Source organism: Chelonia mydas, chromosome 7 (assembly GCF_015237465.2).
Source record: "Chelonia mydas isolate rCheMyd1 chromosome 7, rCheMyd1.pri.v2, whole genome shotgun sequence".
Lineage (NCBI taxonomy): Eukaryota > Metazoa > Chordata > Testudines > Cheloniidae > Chelonia > Chelonia mydas.
Genome location: NC_057853.1, coordinates 90,511,166 through 90,518,036, shown reverse-complemented (window position 1 = coordinate 90,518,036; position 6,871 = coordinate 90,511,166).

Here is a 6,871-nt window from a genome sequence, read left to right as displayed (position 1 = left end):
TGTGTGCAGACTCTTCACCCATACCAGCCCTATTCACGTACAGTGGTGTGGTCCAAGTGTCAAATCAGAATCAGACTTTTAGTATATTTTCAGGTCTATCTATACATGAATAATTTCACAATAATAGCAACCAAGTATTCAGAAAAATACAAATTAAAGACAATTTTAAATCCCTCTTTAGATATTGAAATAATTCTAAAAAAGGCACAGCTATGAAAAAATACAGCAAGTAAGGGAGTTAAATGACATTTGATTCAAATTGTATGAAAAATGCTAGAAATTGCCTTTTTATTTTTACAGTTGATGTTTTCATTACGTATTCTAAGACCCTGTACTTTTAGAACAATGGCAATACTTAATATTTATATAGAATTTTTAATCTGTTGATCTCAAAACAACTAAAGGTGAGTAATTATAATTAGCGACACTTTTTAGATGGGAACAAAGAGGGACAGGGAGCTCACAACTGAAATCCTTAAACCTCACTGAAAACACAGAGTTTTGGCACTGACTTCAATGGAGTCAGGATTTCACCCTAAGTGACTTCTCCAAGGCCGTACAAGAAATAAGAAATTAGAAAGCCAAGATTATCTTAGTTAACCCTGATTTGTAGTCCTGGGCTCAGAGAACTAGGCAATATTGTGTCATTATAATAAATTATTGCAACTAACAGTCTGCCCATTTTAAACATCATTGTGACATTTGTGTGTGATAATCAGACTGGGGACAGATTAAACATATGGGTACATTTGTTTGTTTTCCCCTTATGTTTTTGAAAACATTAATTCATAACAGTATTGCAAAATATCTTTGCTGTATTTCTCGCTTATGTGCCATTAGTTAACTAGCTGTTTGACAAGAAATCAAATGACTTCAGATATTTACACTTTCAGATGTACAAAAACATATGAATTAAAGGATTTCTTCTATTACCATTCACTAACTGTCTATTTTTGGTAGTAGATAATGATTAATCCATATAAATAAAATGCAAAAAGGGTGAATTGCTATAACAGACTAACTCATATCGTCATAAAAAAGTTAGATTAATAATTTTATTATCCCATGTTTTTCTTCAAATGCATTAATAAAATATTTTAGATTGTTCAGATATGATTTGTGTATGTGTGTATAAACCTGACCACCTTCCACTCTAAGTGCAAGGTGCACGTCTTCAATCTTTCAGTCTCTAACAAACCAATGGAGTGTGTACTTTAAAAAAAAAAAAAAATCCAAACCCAAAACCCTACCAAAGCAAAAACATTACAGATTGCATACACAATTCAAAGCTAATGTACTCAATGCTTTTTTTGCCTCTGTCTTCATGAACAAGGTCAGCTCCCAGACTACTGCACTGGGCAGCACAGCATGGGGAGAAGGTGACCAGCCCTCTGCGGAGAAAGAAGTGGTTTGGGACTATTTAGAAAAGCTGGACGTGCACAAATCCATGGGGCCAGATGCATTGCATCCGAGAGTGCTAAAGGAGTTGGCGGATGTGATTGCAGAACCATTGGCCATTATCTTTGAAAACTCATGGCGATTGGGGGAAGTCCCGGACGACTGGAAAAAGGCTAACGTAGTGCTCATCTTTAAAAAAGGGAAGAAGGAGGATCCTGGGAACTACAGCCTCACCTCAGTCCCTGGAAAAATCATGGAGCAGGTCCTCAAGGAAAGTGACCAGGAACAGTCAGCATGGATTCACCAAGGGCAAGTCATGGCTGACTAATCTAATTGCCTTCTATGACGAGATAACTGGTTCTGTGGATGAAGGGAAAGCAGTGGACATGTTGTTCCTTGACTTTAGCAAAGCTTTTGACACGGTCTCCCACAGTATTCTTACCAGCAAGTTAAAGAAGTATGGGCTGGATGAATGGACTATAACGTGGATAGAAAGCTGGCTAGATTGTCGGGCTCAACGGGTAGTGATCAATGGCTCCATGTCTAGTTGGCAGCCAGTATCAAGTGGAGTACCCCAAGGGTCAGTCCTGGGGCCGGTTTTGTTCAATATCTTCATAAATGATCTGGAGGATGGTGTGGATTGCACCCTCAGCAAGTTTGCAGATGACACTAAACTGGGAGGAGAGGTAGATACGCTGGAGGGTGGGGATAGGATGCAGAGGGACCTAGACAAATTGGAGGATTGGGCCAAAAGAAATCTGGTGAGGTTCAACAAGGACAAGTGCAGAGTCCTGCACTTAGGACGGAAGAATCCAATGCACCTTTACAGACTAGGGACCGAATGGCTAGGCAGCAGTTCTGCAGAAAAGAACTTAGGGGTTACAGTGGATGAGAAGCTGGATATGAGTCAGTGTGCCCTCGTTGCCAAGAAGGCCAATGGCATTTTGGGCTGTATAAGTAGGGGCATTGCCAGCAGATCGAGGGACGTGATCGTTCCCCTCTATTCGACACTGGTGAGGCCTCATCTGGAGTACAGTGTCCAGTTTTGGGCCCCACACTACAAGAAGGATGTGGAAAAATTGGAAAGAGACCAGCGGAGGGCAACAAAAATGATTAGGGGACCTGAACACATGAGTTATGAGGAGAGGCTGAGGGAACTGGGGATGTTTAGTCTACGGAAGAGAAGAATGAGGGCGGATTTGATAGCTGCTTTCAACTACCTGAAAGGGGGTTCCAAAGAGGATGGATCTAGACTGTTCTCAGTGGTAGCAGATGACAGAACAAGGAGTAATGGTCTCAAGTTGCAGTGGGGAGATTTAGGTTGGATATTAGGAAAAACTTTTTCACTAGGAGGGTGGTGAAACACTGGAATGCGTTACCTAGGGAGGTGGTGGAATCTCCTTCCTTAGAAGTTTTTAAGGTCAGGCTTGACAAAGCCCTGGCTGGGATGATTTAATTGGGGATCGGCCCTGCTTTGAGCAGGGGGTTGGACTAGATGACCTCCTGAGGTCCCTTCCAACCCTGATATTCTATGATTCAGCCCTGGGAGAGAGGATGAGTGAGAGAGAATGAACTACATGTGAGAGATGTCAGTCATGCTTAATGCAATACTGGAGGGCACTTAGCTACTACAGAGATGAGGGTGGTATTATAGGCTATAAGAATAGAAACAAAACAAATGCACAGCATGTGTATGTGAATACATCTCTGTGTGTGAATACAATGTATTTCTGTATGCACACATATGAAGTTGTGTGTGTAGGTTTTTTAAAAATGAAGTATTTTTGTTAAAATTATTTGAAATTTAAAAATCTCCTGATATAATCTCTCTTACCTTGGGGTAACTGGGAGGGATGTGAAATTTCAGAATGATCATTGAAATGGTCATGATCTGCCCAGAGTTTTCTTTCATTTAAAAAATTGCCTGACTGTCATTGCTCAGTCATCTTCAACATCATTTAGTCGGTGCACTGGAAGAGTACTTAAAAGGAACTGATTGCAGAGAGCTCTGTTTAAAAGACAGTTTTATCAGCCAAGAATAAGGTGAGCAGATGCAATAAAGGCTAGTTCTTTTATTTAGAAATGCTGGTTTGCTTTTTATTGTTGGATTTAAAATAAGAATACATTAAATTCTACTCTGTAAAGGTTGTATTTTAGAGCTAATGGAGAAGCTTTCTGCCATTCTAAATCTCAATGAGTTCAGATGGGCATTTTTATATTATGTTATTTAAAAAACAGCTGCATCCAAGTTTGATAAATAGCATCCTAGTATTCTAATGAATTATTTCACCATTTAATGGGAGTAAGAGACTATGCAAATCACTCCATTTTTAACTACTGTGAGCAGACATGGAATGAAATATGAATTAAATTAAACACAGCTTTCATATAAAAGTATCTTGTGGTTCATAAATACCATTTGCAAGATGATACCACATAATTCTGCAGCCCAGTGGATAAATATCTTTGAAGGAGTACAATTTAGAAAAAATAAATGCATCAAGTACTTTCTAACGTGGGAGTGGGGGGTTGGAGAATACAAGCGTAATAAGAAGCTAAAGGAGGGTTTTATTCCAGGGGTGACTCAGTACTTTGCAAACTGGACTACAATGTCATGGATTAGAGGTTATGTTCGCTTTGGCTCTCTGGTTAGAGTGGAAGTAAGTGAAATACAGGGGGAGAATAGCTAGAGGAAAAGATGTTGCTTATAAAGAATGTTTTATACAGTAAGTGCCAACAATGTGAAAATCAAAATTCCTTTTACATTTATTGTAGCAGTATTAAGGCTAAGAACACTGTGGGTGGCAGAATTGAAAACTGTCACTGAAAAGGGATTTCATTCTAATTTACTATGCATCCGATCCATGTATGAAATTCATATCATGCATATACTACACCCTTATTAGAGGGCCTGGGAGAGATTATCTGTGCTCCACTTGCTCTCATGCATCTTTAAATAGGCAGATCAAACAAAAGTTTAGATGCTTAACAACATGCTGTTGAACTCATTAGCCTTTTAGATTCAGTTTGTATCTCCCAAACTGTCTCATTCAAATATCTTCAAATACTCTCCTAAATGTTTTTAGTATCCAGTTCAGATGGCCAATGTTGTTCAGTTTGGTATGAAAGAGTAATTTCTAAAACATTTGATACCCCACAAGTATAAATAGTTGTCAGGTAATAAATTGGTTTCATTAATTCTCAAAATCTTTTCTGCAATAAAACAAGTTAAACCTCCTAGTTAATGTTCTTATAGATGCAACTTGGCCTCGCATTCTGTTAGGATTGTTTCACTATGAAAATGAGACATTAGGTTAACACATGAAGCTGTGTGGGGAGGGAGGGATAACTTAGTGGTTTGAGCATTGGCCTGCTAAACCCAGGGTTGTGAGTTCAATCCTTGAGGGGGCCATTTAGGGATCTGGGGCAAAAATTGGGGATTGGTCCTGCTTTGACCAGGGGGTTGGACTAGATGACCTCCTGAGGTCCCTTCTAAATCTGATATTCTATGAAGGAGGAACATGTTTAAGAAGAGAACAGAGAAAAGGGCTGGCTCAAATCAGTAAGTAATTTAAATGTTCACTTACACAGCTGGTGGTATTCTGCTCTTATCATAAGAGGCTTGCTCAGATATTAACTTCCACAGGAAAGATTAACAACTACTACCATCCCTCTGTAAGATTTGTCCAAGGGTTTATGTGGCTGAATGTCAGGAGAAAGGTAAATGTGTTTGCCTTATGCCAAATAAGGAAGAGAATGATGCTTGTCAACATTTCAGAAACAGGACTCAGTAAATCAACCCAGTTACACAATTAAATAAGTATTGAGGATCATCCTATAAAAACATTAACTGCCCTCACCTCTCACTAACTTAAATAAGAGTGGGAGGTTGCTCAGCATCTGCCAGGAGTGGCTCAAGTACATTGCAGGACTAGGCCACTTCCTGATGTTATCAACTGCTATTGAAAGGTGCTTGCAAAGTGATTCTTCAAATGCATGCTGATATACAGATTTGTGTGCACAAATACATGCCAGAAAATGTAATCATCAAAAGATCTGACAAAAATTGTCACCTCTTTCACTGGTATTGAGCCAACCTGGCGTCACTGGAGTAGCAGCACACAAGAACAAGCACACAAGCAGAACAAGTACACAAATTCTGATGTGGAATGGAAGCTTTTCTCCTACTGCATTGTTCATTAAACCATTTTATGAATACTATTCAGCTCTTCCCCTGCTAATCTCCTTTGTGGTTGGGTTTATTTTTGTGGCAAATAACATGAGTCTTGTAAACAAAAAATAAATCACATGGCCATTTTCTTCATTTCAAACAAATACCTTTAGGGGCTGACCCTGGAAGATGCCAAGGACCCCTGCCCCAGCACATGCAGAATTGGACCCTTAGTTTATTTTGTACTACCAAGTGAATGAAGCAAGTGAGATTTCATCTTGCTCTATAAGACTTTTAGCACTGTCATAAAATTGGTCCCACAAACTCAGATCTGAAGAACGACAATTTTGCTGTTTTTAAATGTCCTATCATTCTCCCAATATTGTCCAGTAGTTACTTTGTATGCCCTCTTTAGAATGCTGTACATCACATTGTTATGAAATGGAGATGCACCCTGTAGATAGTAGTTTTATGGGCAAAGATCAAGTAAGATTTTCAAATTCTATCCAAATTCCTTCAAAGTCTATCCATGGGAAAGATATTCTGTGCCTTTAAACATGAGAAATATTTAAATCAACTGCAATCAGCTGATTGCAAAATTCAGACAAATGTTCACACTATTTAAAATTAACAGGGTTTTTTTTTTTTTTTTTTAATTCCAGCTAAAGATATGACTTCAAACAAAATGTGCCCAAACAAATACTGGTTTATTTCTGAAGATGAACGGGATACTCTTGGGCTAAATTTCTATAAGATCTAGTTTTAATCCAAAGCAATACTTCAGTGAAGGACTGTTTCCTGTGCTGGAAGATGGAGAGTGACATGTGAAAACATTTTTTCAGATGAGGTTGTGGAATGATACTAAATGGAAAATGACGGTTGCCCCAACTAGACTGATTCAGAGAATGGTGTTTTGGCAAAGTCCAGCGGTTATTTTCTCTTTGTCACAACTACCCCATTATTCTTATTCATATATTTGCTAAACAAAATACCTCACAGAGCTTTGATTTTCCTAATGATGCTCAACATCAATACCAAAAACTTTTTCATATTGAAATGTCTTAACAAGTCAGTTCCACAGCTATACACAGCCCCTATGGCCTTTCAACTATGCAGGGATAAAGTATGTATGCAGCGCATGACTGTTTTCAGGAGTTTTAGGTTTCAATGAAGTTTCTTTACAATATGTCAGAATCAGAGTTAGAAATGAAAACAAAAAATGATGACAGTAAGAACATAAGCAAAGCCATACTGGGTCAGACCAATGGTGCATCTAACCTAGTATCCTGTCTTCCGACAGAG